This window comes from Gobio gobio (genome assembly GCF_949357685.1).
Source record: "Gobio gobio genome assembly, chromosome: 21".
Taxonomy (NCBI): Eukaryota; Metazoa; Chordata; class Actinopteri; order Cypriniformes; family Gobionidae; genus Gobio; species Gobio gobio.
In genome coordinates, this window is record NC_137117.1 from 3,399,521 (window position 1) to 3,413,295 (window position 13,775).

Genomic DNA, 13,775 nt, shown 5'->3' on the forward strand with positions numbered 1-13,775 from the left:
ATGTGGATAATCATGCGTCACCAAAAGTGACTGTCATCTTTCAATCTTTTCTAAAATTGCGTGGCTAGTTTTCATCAGATATCTTCTGGGCGGTTCTCATTCAGTTCCAGACACTCTACTAAATACATTGATACGTTATATTTCATTGAATAATGCGCTTCATGCGTACAGTTCATCAAATAAACAGGACAGCGTCCTCGTGATTAGTAAACTTCAGGAAGTAAACAACAGAAGTTCTATAGCTTTTTTTTACCAGTTTGCTTGTTTTTTGACAAATATTTACTATGGACATCGTACACTGGACTCTTCCCATGGAAAAAAGGTCGAAGTCACCATTATTCTGCCAAACATTACATTTCCAAAGCACAAAAAGGTAAGGGACCTCCCTCTCTTTGTTGTCATATCACATTGTTTAGATTCATACAGAATGACAAAAAAACGTTGCAAAGTTATCTTGATTGTATAATGCTTATACAGATACGAATCTGCAGTCTCTTATCTTTCAAACAATTGACTGGTTGACCTTATTAATTGACAAAATGATATTGTAAACTAGCGATCAATGTAAACACTATCAAACGCGGGGCCGTCGGCGATCTTTGAACACAAAGGGGTTAAGATACAATCTTAGGGGCCAAGAATGTAAGTGTACATTGGTCGAGGAAGGTCAGCTCAGACGTTGTGAGAGGTGTGAGTTGCTCCTGAAGAAACGCTGGATGGTGGTGACCAGCCAGAAAGGGGTGTGGCAAACCAGGAAGAGTGGTGCCAGCCTGGGGTGTTTCCAGAATGATAAGATCATGACGGATTGGGAAGTGAACCCCTTGGCCTTAATCTCTGACAAAGAAAAGGCATTTTTATGGGATAGGTTGTACATTTGTGGAGAGCAGATCCCGTTAGATTCGGACCCCTTTAGGAAAGGGGAAGTGTTGGACGAAACTTTGTCCAGAGACACTGACTTAAATCTATGGAAACTTGTGGTTAAAGAGTCGTTAACAGACTCTGATGTTCTGGTGTCCTATAAGAAAGATAGTGAGTACCAGGAAAAGGCATTATATGAGCTAATTACGGAGGTAATAGAGGGAATGTCTTTTGAAGAAGATTTCCCTATTTATGTGCCAAGAGAATATAGTCACTATGTCTGGGAAACGGACCTAACGATCCAGGCACGTAGACAGAAAACGTTTACAGGGTCTGAAATTGTGAAAGCCCGGTTAGGGACAGAAAAACAAAGGGTAGTGTGGCAAGTGAAAGTCTCACTGACGACCACGTCAGACTATATGGGGATTGGAAGATCCATAGAGGGGGTCAAGGTGGAAAGGTTACTAATTACTAAAACCAGCCCGATGAATAAGGTAACTAATTGGTTCAGGAAGCGGTTAGGGAAAGTTTAGGTTGATGTGTCTATATGTTTCTCTTCTTGTGTTTTGCAGCGTCATGATGAGGAGGAATGGAGCGAAGCTGAGGAGAAAGCAGAAGAGATTACAGATGGAACGAAGGACCTTGAGTCGTTTTATATTATCAGCGTTAGTATCGCTGATATTAGCCTTGGTGATAATTTGCCTAGGCCTATCGGTAGAAAATGAAAATAGTATAATGGGCATGGCGTCATGTACTGAAATAGAAAAAGTCGTTGGTAAAATTTGCTATAGACAAAACGTAACTCTAAATGGTGAGATATATGGGCCAAAAATGATAAGAGATATGTTCAGAGGATTTATTGCGGACATAGATAAATCATTTTGGAACTGCAATGGTACGAAACGTATTAGTGCCACAAAAGGGCCTATTCTTTATGGGAATAAGGTAATAAAAAACAAAACCAGGTTACAATGGAATAGTCTGAAGGCCCATAATCGAACTCATGTAAGACTGAAGGGTCTAGCGTACAACCTCACCGATGTGACCAATCTGACGTCTAGCTTACATGTTTATAAAATATGGAATAGTTCTATTTTAGCCATATCAAAGACGGAAACATGGGATTGTTTGACAAAACGGGTCATTGATATAGTTCGGGAAACATGGATGGGCAAAAGTGGCATTGAAAAAGCCGTCACTATGGACATAGCGGATAGCCGCCCGAATAATAAAAAACGAGGTACCAGATCTGCTGATAAAGTTAGGATAACTAAAAACACATGGAATAACGCAGACCTTAACGACCCAGTACAAAAGAATTATTGGCCGATAGGTTTGAAGCCACATGTACTAATTTTGGGCGTGTTTAAAAATAAACCCAAACCAGCCTATGAAGAGTTGGAGTGGGTAACTTGTGAGAATATGGTTATGCCACTTAAGATGTGTGAAAATCGTAAAGATTGCCCATATTTGACAAAAAATATGTTTCTGAGTAGTAAACCGGAAAACCAGGTTTGGTATAATTTGGATATACATTGTAAATCTGAATACGGTAAAACGAGGGCCTGGATTTGTTATTTAGATAGCAGCTCAAATTGGGATAATGATAAAATGGAAAAATATGGCAGGGATGTCATTCATCTGTGGCATGATTGGATGAGTTTTCAAGACCAAAGCAATGAAATGGTTAAAGCGGAATCTAAGCGCACCACCTGGTCGATAAATGATACTTTGTGGAAAAACGGGGTAGGGGGAAGTAGACTTCACCCGCTAACTCTGGATTATGCGCCACGAGCTGGACTGTCAATGGAGCTGGCGAATGCATCAGGGATAATGAGTTATATTCTACATAATATTTCCGATCAGCAATATCGGTCAGCAATTGTACTTTATTGCTTGGCAATGGAAGCTCCACTTCGTGTGACCTATACGAACCAAGGTATATGGAGTAATCACAGCGACGGGGTTAATAAAGGAACATTGAGATGGATCGGACTTTCAAACTTTCAGTATCGAGTTTGGGATGTGTTCCCTGTAGCGATGGGTTTGGATGAAATATCTAGCCGAACAATCACATGGAAATCATTTGAGGGACATGAAAGTGGAAAAATATTCCCCATAACTATTTATTATAGAGGTAATAGCTCGTCTAGAGGTCTAAAGAGGGTAGTGTTGACTCATGGGTACTGGAGTACCAAATACTATTTGCCTATGTTGAAACCCAGTGAACATCGGGGTAGCACGGGTATAGACTATAAAGTATTGATTGCTTCACCTAATTTTGATATAAAACGAACAAGCCCATTTTCAAGGCACAGTTTAAGACCTAGTGAATATCTGAAGGATGTGAATAAAATTAAGTCAAGCATCTGGAATTTTGGAATTGGCAAGTTCCAATTTAGGAGAGATGAGTCTGTTAAATATTTATGGTTTCCAGCTCACGAGCAGACTTGCGACAAGCGGATGTTTGACGAATGGAGCGTTAAAACTCCCGGTGATGTGTTTAGCCCTAATCGAACTTGGTTACATAAGGGGGAACATGTATTTTGTACCTTTAAAGATTTGGAAAAAATAGGACAGGAAAAGTTTGGAAGCGAAGTAGGATGGGATGATATCAGCCTAATTACGCCAGGGGCTCCTTTAATGTTGATAGCAAAAAATCAAATCTTGAAGAAATGTGCTTTTTCATCTCTGATAAAATCTCAGCAGGAATTGGGAGGATTTTTTGATTTAGTAGACGATTATCTGGAAGGATTTTCTATGGGCCCACATTTTTTGTTTGCTGCAGATTTTTCATCTCAATTAGTAAGGTCAAATAATGGGAATCTGTTTACAGTTTACTGGAAATTGCAGACCAAAGCGATTTTGTGGGTGTTTGACAATGTTAAAGAATTTGCTATCTCAGTGTGGGATTTATTAAAGGATTCATGGTTCTACATACAGATAGCTTTAATCTGTCTTGCTGTCATCTTTGTGATAATAGTATTAGTGATGTTGATTATAAAATTTTCGAAGTTGGGGGTGGTTTGCAGCCAAATTTCGAAAATGGATGATTCAGCTAAAGATCGAGAGGCCCTCTTGCCGATGACCGATGCAGATTAAGACTGGAGGGGGGGGTGGAAGATTTTGAAAGAACTGTAGGTTATGTAATTTTGAGGGGCCCTCTCTCGCTTAAAAGTAGAGCAGGTTGTTTTAGTAAGGTGGAGGTGGAAGACTTCGGATGCTGATTGATCACTTCAGAATTGCAACGGCAGACATTTCACAAAACGAAATGGCTTACTCAAATTGCTCAAACACTAGTTCGGTCTGGCCCTGTCAAGCAAACGCGAACAGAGATATCGTGAGTATAATTATTATTAACATTTGGTTGATTATCTATTGGCTATCTGGGCTTTTCTATAATCACCGACAACAATTTTTTTTGATGTGTTTGAGCCTAGGCATGTACAATGTACTAAATGATTTTTCTTTAGTTTTAATCCTAGTATCTCAGCTGTTGCGTAGTGCTAGATATGTAAAAATTTTCGGCCATCGAGGCATTTTTGCAGTAATGATTTTTGCAGTTGCAATTTTCGTGTACAATTTTTCTAAATGTTACATCGACATTTTTTGGTTGAAATATGTCGGAATAGTTATTGCTATTTTGACATATATTTTTCTGATCACATTAAGTTATCAGAGAAATGATATGCTTAGGCCTCTTGTGGTGAAACTGGCGGTACTATATTTCTTAGTGATACTTATGGCCGCCAGTTCTCGACATTTAGAGGAGCCAAAATTATTTATGCTCTGCATTCTTGTGGGTGTCAACGACTACAGCAGACTATTTAAGTTTGTGGACAGGAGTAAATTTTGGTGTTGTTAATGTGTAAGAACCTAAAATGGTTTAAGGATATGACTAAGGATTAAAAGTCATCTTTGTTGTATTTTGTTTTATGAAGGATAAACAAATTACCTTTCGTTTTGATTATTACATAATTTAGTAAAATGAATGAATGATTTAAATTTTGTTTTCATCATTATTTTTATTGAACTACAAATGATTTAAATTATGTTTTCATCATTACCTTTATTGAACTACAAATGATTTAAATTTTGTTTTCATCATTACTTTTATTGAACTACAAATGATTTAAATTTTGTTTTCATCATTACTTTTATTGAACTACAAATGATTTAAATTTTGTTTTCATCATTACTTTTATTGAACTACAAATGATTTAAATTTGGTTTTCAATATTACTTGTTTGGGGATAAATGAGTTACCAATAATTAAGACGTGATTGATAATAGTTTTGGAAATCAGGTCTTGATTGAGACAAATGTTGATCTGAGGACTACTTTGTTTTATTTCTCTTGATTTTTGTTTGGGTTTCTCTCTTATCAAATATTAGAGATATGTTGGCTTTACTGTTTGAAGTAAAGTTAAGCACAATTGTTCTCTGTTTTTATTCTGGCCAAATAAAAACAGAAAGCAAACAGGACATAATTGTGGGTATCAATGGGTTTTTTTTCGATTTTATTTTATTGTCATTTTTGGGCATTAGTTTTTGTTTTATTGTGGGACCTATGACATTTATAATTGAATTGAATAATTTATGGCAATTTTGTTCTATGGTTTTGTGTTATAATAGGTGCCTATAGACAAACGGACATCTGGAGGAACAGAGCAAAAAACAAATAAGAGTAACCCATGCATTGAACGAAGATGCAATGAATGTGAAAAGTATTGTTACCCGTTGAAATTAGAAGTTTTTAAAAGAGAGATTTCTATGTATAAATATTATTGTACAGATTGTGTGATTACAAAGGGGTATTACATGGCGGAAATTCGATGTATAACATTTTATAAGGCTAAAGTGGATTTTACTGACCCAAAGAGCACTCATTATTTGGATAGCCGGGCAATGGAATTTATCCTTGCTATGAAATGGATAATTGTAGACTTAAACGAAGCGGTTGAGCTTTTGATCGGGACAAGGGAAAAAATCTCTAAGGGTTCTTGCTGTGTTTGGATTCAGACTTATGAGTGGAGAGGGATGGTGGTTCCGGGGTTCTGCACGAGACAGGCGCGTAATAACGGCCAAATTGTCTTTGTCTATGTGCTCGATCCAACAGCTCTGCTTTCAACGTCTGTCTCGGACCCACTGGGTGCCGAAAATGGTGGACGAAGGCTTAGTGGAGAGTGGTGCCGAGTTGGCGTTATCTCCACAAGTGCTGATGACAATGGATCGGGCCCCGAGGAAAAGGAACTCATTCCGGTGGATGTCTGTGTGCCCAAAGTGGTACCGGGAGACAGTGAGGAGTTTGTCGGCACAGTTTGGGACCCTTGTGATTGGTTTCTTTTGTAAGGAGTCTGAAACTAGGTATCGATTTAATGAGTGTTGTTTGGATTATGTATTTCCGACTGTTTATGTTTTTAATGTTAAACTGGACAAATTGGATGTAATATACCCTGAGAGTGGTGAAAGTGTTTTTTTAAGTTCAAGAGGGGGTGTTCGGGAAAATTGTTTTATTAATCTTAGTGAACTTGCAAATACACTTCCAGATACATACACACACACACACAAAAGACAAGATCCTAAACAAAAGGGGAGAAAAGGTCGAAAGAATATCAAGGCATGGAAGAAACTGCAGAAGATGGCATCGTCTGTCTAGGGGCCATGATCATGCTATAATTTCAAGAGACTAAAGTGGACTTCAGTTCCTCTTTCGAGGGGTGATGGTCATGCTCAAGAGACTCGTGATGAACTTTAGTTCCTCTTTGGAAAAACCCAGATGCCTTCATCACCTTTTGATTCTGTATAAATACTACGGAGAAATTACTACTCGGTGTGCATTCTTTTTGGTTTTTGATTGATGTACCATCATAGGTGAATACTATTTTCTATGATTATTTTGCTCTAACTGCTCTGCTGTATTATCTTAACTTGAATTGCTCGGACGAGAACAAGTTAGTTTTTTACATCTATTGCTTTTGAACTGCATACAAGGTAACCACCTGTATACTGATCCACTCATACAGAATTGTCTGTTTGAGAATGGCTAAGCTGAAGTATTATCTGTAACCTTTTGTTATTTTTGCTAATCCATTTTTGTCATTGTATAACCAGTATTTTTATCTTTTGTATAAATAAATTTTCATTTTATAAAGACAAAGTATTGTTTTTTAGTTCTTTACTTCAGCTTATAAAGACAGTTCTATAAAGAATAAGACAGAGCATTTTTTGTTACACCTTACAAGGCCCAAAGTCAACTAACCTTCGATGAGGAACTCAGCTGGACGGTGAGCATGCTCTTATTAAGGTTATTAATGCATGCTCTTATTAACAGGTTATTGACTGTTTATTGATTCTATATTGTTTGATTGAGGGATTGGTTTCATATCACTAGATTGCTGGTATAATGAAAACGAGCTAGGTAGGTTTAGGCCTAATTCTGACCTGACAGTAAAAGACTGCTTACTTGCAATGGTTAACATTGTATTTTAAGGGTTAATCAGGAACGGGAACGATACCGGTTTCCCAACAGGGTTCACCCTGTTTTTCATGTATCCAGGGTTAAACCAGTGATTTTTGCCCACATTAATTCCCCCATCTCTGCTCCTAAGCCCCCTGCCCCGCAACTAGTGGATGGTGCTCCTGCCTATTCGGTCAGGAGGTTACTAGATGTTCGCCGCAGGGGCAGAGGTTATCAGTATCTCGTGGACTGGGAGGGATACGGTCCGGAGGAGAGGTGTTGGGTACCGGCTCGGGACATTCTGGACCCCGGTTTGATCGAGGATCTCCGTCGTCGACAAGGTGAGCTCCTCCCGGGTCCGTCCAGTGCCGGCCCTGGGGGGGGAGGTACTGTCAGGATTCCTGTGTGATCGACTGCACTATTGTTTGTTTACCTTCTGTGTTCCACATGTGCACTCTCTGTCTCCTCCCTCCTCGTTATCCCTGATTGTTTTCCACTGTTGTCTTGTGTTCGTCTCTCTATTTAATGTCCTGATGTTCTGTGTTCATTGCGCGTTCGTTGTTTTCTCCCGGGTGATCGCTGCCGTGTGTTGTCCGGCTCTTGTTGGTCTTGATCGTGTTTATTTTTGTTATTCACCTTTGTTTTGCCTCCAGGACTTTGCTGAGACTGTGTTTGCCTCGGTCCGTTTCTCCTCTCACCTGCTCTGTTTGTATATCTCAGTGGGTTCCTCTCTCTCCAGTGGATTATCTCTGTGGAACTTTGGACTTATCTGCTGTCAGCGTGTCTCGCCTTTAGACTGGAGCTGGCATCTTCATCTTCTCTCGGTACTGTGTATCCTGTGAACAATTGTCTCTTTTTCTATGTTGCTCATCGGTATGTCTTGTCTTTAGACTGGAGCCGGTTGAACATTCATTGTGTTCCAGAGAACACCGCATATCTGAGTTTTCTACCGCTGATCTGTGGACTGTGGAGGACTGTACCGTGTGACTGTTTACCCTGAGAAGCGGATGGGATTTACTTCTGAGCTATCTGCTGTCTGTCCTCATCGATTAATAAACTTGTTTTACTTGCATCAGATTCCTCAGTCTCGTTCCTCACATTAGGGCTGCCATAGACTCCCAATCGGAAAAAATAATAATAAAACTAACAATTACCATAGGGGATATAGCACCTTCGGTGCACCTCTTTTGCTGTGGCTTGTTTGGAACTATTGTCATTGGAGTAATATAGCAAAAACAGAATATGATCATGTGACTCAAGTCCCCCACCTCTGGTTTGTCCTATAATATTGTACATGATGGCTGATGAGACAGATGTTGACAGACCTGTACGAAATGGAGATGATGGTCAGTGTGTGAGAGCTGCTCCAGCTCAGTGTTTCTCCTCTTCAGCTCAGTGATTTCCTGCTGCAGCTCTTTAAGGAGATCTTCAGCCTGTTTCTCTGCTGCTTTCTGCTGTTCCTCCATCATCTTCAGCTGCTCAGACTGACATCTCTCAATGGAGCAGATCAGATCAGTGAAGAGCTCAACACTAGAGGATTTCTCTCCCTCTGTATTTCTCTGATGAGTGACTATTGGATTTAGCTGGGTTTTTTTGTTAAGGGTCAGGTTCTTCCACATGTCAAGACTAAGGAAAGAGGAAAGAAAACATTTAGGTTACTAATGTCACCCCTATTGCCTGAAGGAGGGAATGGAGACGTTACGTCGGACTGAACTGACATAATGGGATCTCACCTGAGTGACTTTTACCAATCAACTTCAAGCAGTGAATAGAACAAGCATATTGGCAAATGAGATTTGCACCGCAAGCCATTCCCCGCTTCCGGTATATAAGGCAAACTCTCACATTAAGTTTTCTGCTGAGGAGACGAGACGGAGTCCCTGCCGTTTCAGTGGAGTTGTGGCTATGGAACGTTATGTCTCTGTTACCTCTTTCAGGGAACAAGGGTTACATTAGTAATCTAGACCTTCCCTATCAGTCATTGATGGAAAGTGCTACAACAACTGCCCTGAGTAAGTGCCCTATGTCGATCACTTGTGTTCCTTCTGACCCTATACAGTGAGACTACATCCTGCCCGTAGGGAGGTAACATGTGGACTTACACATATAGACTGACGATTTGGGGAGTGCTACATATGAAAGATCTCTATGGGCAGAACCCGCCTTGTTCAGGGGTGGAGTCAATACCATTACAGAGTTGGTAGAGGATCACCTAGGAGGCATCTAGTCTAGTACAGGGGCCGACCAACCGGGCATACACACAAGTACTAGACCTGGCATCAGCATCTGACTGCCGAGAATGCTGGAGGAACTCCAGGGTTCAACAGTTGGAGAACTCACCTGAGGAGCAGAATAGGCACTCGTATCCCGTCCTCAGAGGGGAATGGTGCAGCAAGAGAGACACTGAGCCAGCCTACCCGGCATATTACCTGTTTGTACCAAGGTAATATGCCGGGTAATATGCCACATAGGAAGAAACCAGCCCCCGTAAGCATGCCTCATCGAGGGAGCTTCAGCTGAAGTGATAGTGTCTAGGTGTGGGGGCCATGATTGTGGTGGCAAACTTACCTGGCTCCACAGTTCCCGTGAGGGAGAGGCTTGAGATGCATGAGAAGGCATTGTGTCATCGAACCACAGACAGCAGCAGCATTCTGCCGGGGCAGTTTTATCGTCTCTGTCTGCATTTGTACTGCTGAGAACTGCTGGGCAAAGTTCTCAACAGAGTCGCTGAAGAAGCCAGCCTGGGAGATGGGGTAGTCGAGAAAGCTAACTTTGTCAACTTTGTTTATCTCGGCCAGGTTCAGCCAGAGAAGGCATTCCTGGACCACTAGCGTGGACAACGTCTGCCCAAGAAACTGCAGTGACTTTCATCGCCCTGAGGGCGAGGTCCGTCACTGTCTAAAGCTCCTGCATCAACCCTGCACTAGAACTACCTATGTTTGAACATATTCTACTATGTTTAAACATATTCTGCAGTTCTGTTGCACGGCTTAAAGTAGTACTTGCTAGAGCAGTGTTGATTCTCCTACTGGTATTGTATTTTATTCTGTCTGTCAGGAAGTTATCCTGTCATAGTAAATTGCATTTGAATAATATTTGACTTCGTTATTACTGAGCGAGCGTAAGTTGCCCTATTCAGGCAGAGATTAGTATTGATTTGAAGCCATTCACGGGCTATCTGCACGTTTAAGTATTATTATCAGAGCCTGCTGAGCTCACTCAAGCAGTGAATAGTTTCTATTTAACGAGCGTTCCATGGCTGGCGCGGAAGCTGCGCATTTTCAGCCTCCGCGTGTGAAGACCGACGTTGGTAAAGACATCTGTATTCGACTCTTCCTCTGCGCGACTCCTCTGATGCAAGGACTCCAGTAAGGCACAGAGTTATCTCGGTTTCTTGTCCTCTTTCACCTCCCTTTCCTCTCTCTAACCATGTGTGTCCAGTCCATTCCCGTTATCTCTCAACCACGCCCCACTATTACACGTAGGCCTTCACGGCACTGTAACACTGCTAATCTACGTCCAGTTTAAAAGGAGTGTCAAAATTTGGGGCTGACAAAACAGGAGCATTCACTAACAACGCCTTGGCATTATCAAAGGCCTGCTGGCAACTGCTCGTCCACACAAAATCTTTTTTTGGACTTAACAAGTCAGTGAGAGAACTCACTACACTTGCAAAATTTGGACAAAAAGCGCGATAATAGCCATTCATTCCCAAGAACCTCCTCAAAACCTTACGTGACCGAGGAACAGGAAAAAGGTCTATAGCTTCAACTTTAGCCTGAATTGTTCGCACCTGTCCCTGCCCCACAATTTTGCCCAAGTAAGTAATGGTAGCCTTGGCAAATTCACACTTGGCCAAGTTAACAGTCAGATTAGCATCCAATAAACGATCTAATAGGGCTTTTATTTGGGCTATATGAGTACTCCAATCAGGACTATACACTACAATGTCGTCCAGATATGCCTCACAGTTGCTTAACCCTGATATCACTTGATTAACTAATCTCTGAAAAGTAGAAGCAGCATTTTGCATGCCAAAAGCCATAACCTGATATTCCCATAACCCATCTGGGGTCACGAATGCAGAAATCTCTCTGGCTCGGTCAGAAAGAGGAACCTGCCAATAACCCTTCAAAAGATCTAATTTGGTTACATACTTGGCAGGGCCTACCCGGTCAATACAATCATCCAATCTAGGTAAAGGATAAGAATCTACCTTAGTTAGAGCATTAACTTTCCGGAAATCTGTACAGAACCTTTGAGAACCATCAGACTTGGGTACCAATATACATGGAGAACTCCAGGCACTCTGGCTTGGTACAGCAATTCCATTCTCAACCATATAGGTCACCTCTTTACTCAAGAGAGCACGCTTTTCAGGACCAACCCGGTATGGATGTTGTTTCACGGGTTCAGCACCTGAAACATCAATATCATGCACAACAAGTTTAGTTTGGTTAGGCACATCCGGAAACAAAGGAACATATGAGCTTATCAGTTCTACAAGAGTAGACCTCTCCAACTGGGGCAAATGAGAAAGATGAGCCTCAAGATTATGAAGAATTTCAGAATTATTCAATCGTGGTGCAGGAACCACCACTTCACCATGGTCCTCTGAAAGGACCGGAGCACTTGACAATACCGCCACACTATTGGTCAAACCAACAGAGCTCCTTGCCCTAACAAAGTACTCCTTCAACATATTAATATGACACAAACGACTACGTTTACGTCGGCCCGGCGTAGAAATGACATAATCCAGATCACCAATCTTGCGCTCAATGGTGTAAGGCCCTGAAAATCGTGCCTGTAATGAAGAACCGTGGACAGGAAGCAAAGCTAGAACTTGATCTCCTACTGAAAAATGCCGCTCTTTAGCCCGCTTGTCATACCAGCTCTTCATCTTTTTCTGTGACCCAGTAAGATTAGCATGAGCAATTTCCCATGCTTTACTAAGCCGATAGCGAAAAGAACTAACATAGTCCAGTAGATTAGAAGAATCGGATGCCTCCGCCAACCATTTCTCCTTCAACAATTGCAAAGGACCACGGACCTTATGTCCAAAGACCAATTGAGCAGGACTAAACCCCAGAGAATCCTGTACAGCTTCCCTGGCTGCAAAAAGCATGAAATGCACTCCTTCATCCCAATCCCTCTTGAACTCAAGACAATAGGTTCTTAACATGGTCTTCAAGGTTTGATGAAACCTCTCAAGGGCTCCTTGGGACTCTGGGTGGTAAGCACTAGAATTGCAATGTGAAACACCTAGCTGATCCAGCACCTGCTTAAAAATCTTGGACATAAAATTGGACCCTTGATCAGACTGAACGGTTTTAGGAAGCCAGAACATTGAAAAAAACTTCAGTAAGGCCTGTACTACCACGGGAGCTGTTATCTTCCTTAAAGGAATGGCCTCGGGAAAGCGAGTAGAAGCACACATAACCGTTAACAGATATTGGTGGCCACGTTTGGTTTTAGGTAATGGACCAACACAATCCACTAAAACTCTACCAAAAGGTTCCTCAAAAGCTGGAATGGGATGCAAAGGAGCAACCGGTATGGTTTGGTTGGGTTTACCCGTCACCTGGCAAATATGGCATGTCTTACAATAAGAAACTACATCTTTTTTTAGACCAGGCCAATAGAAATTCTGCAATATACGATTGTATGTCTTATTTATACCAAGGTGCCCTGCCATATTACAGTCATGCGCTAGTTTGAAGATTTCTTTGCGAAAAACCTGAGGTACCACCACCTGAAAGACATTGCACCACTCATCTTGTCCAGATAAAGATTGAGGGCGCCATTTTCTCATTAATACACCTCCCTTCTGGAAAAACCCAGATGACAGCTTATTCACCTCTTCTTCAGTACTCAGTTCATCAAACAGCGAAGATAAAGAAGAGTCTTTACCCTGCTCTGAAATGAGTTGATCCCTTGTGACCAATGATTCTTTGTATGGAATCTCCTTAGATGTTTCTAACTCGTCCTTACCCATCACTATATGAGTTTCAACAGGCCCATCTTTATCTCCACCCTTCCAATCACACTCTCCAAAAAAAGTATCGGCCAAATTAAAACCTAGATCCCCTTCATCGGTGGATTTAAGAGTCTGTTTAGACATAGCACGTGTCACTGCACACACTGAGAAAACCTCAGGAAAAGACTGAGACAGCTCATCAAGGCTCTCACTTGCCTTAGGTATGCTAGTAACTTGAGGGCTAGGAATAACTTTAACTCCAGCCAAATCATTCCCCAAAATGAAGGAAACCCCAGCAATTGGCAATGAAGGTAGTACCCCCACTACTACCTGACCCGAAACCAAGGGGGACTTTATCACAATATGATGTAGAGGGACAATAGTACAACCCATTTCAACCCCTCTTACCAACACTTGAGCTCCGGTATCAGTCTGGTCAGAAAGAGGTAAAACCCCCTCAAGAAGTAACGATTGCGCA

General features: G+C 41.4%; 1 protein-coding gene across 1 annotated transcript in view; it reads right to left on the bottom strand.

The window, feature by feature from the left end:
- Nucleotides 1-13,775, bottom strand: part of LOC307117679 (E3 ubiquitin-protein ligase TRIM39-like) — a 58,383-nt gene that overhangs the window by 22,578 nt on the left and 22,030 nt on the right. The window lies entirely within an intron of this gene.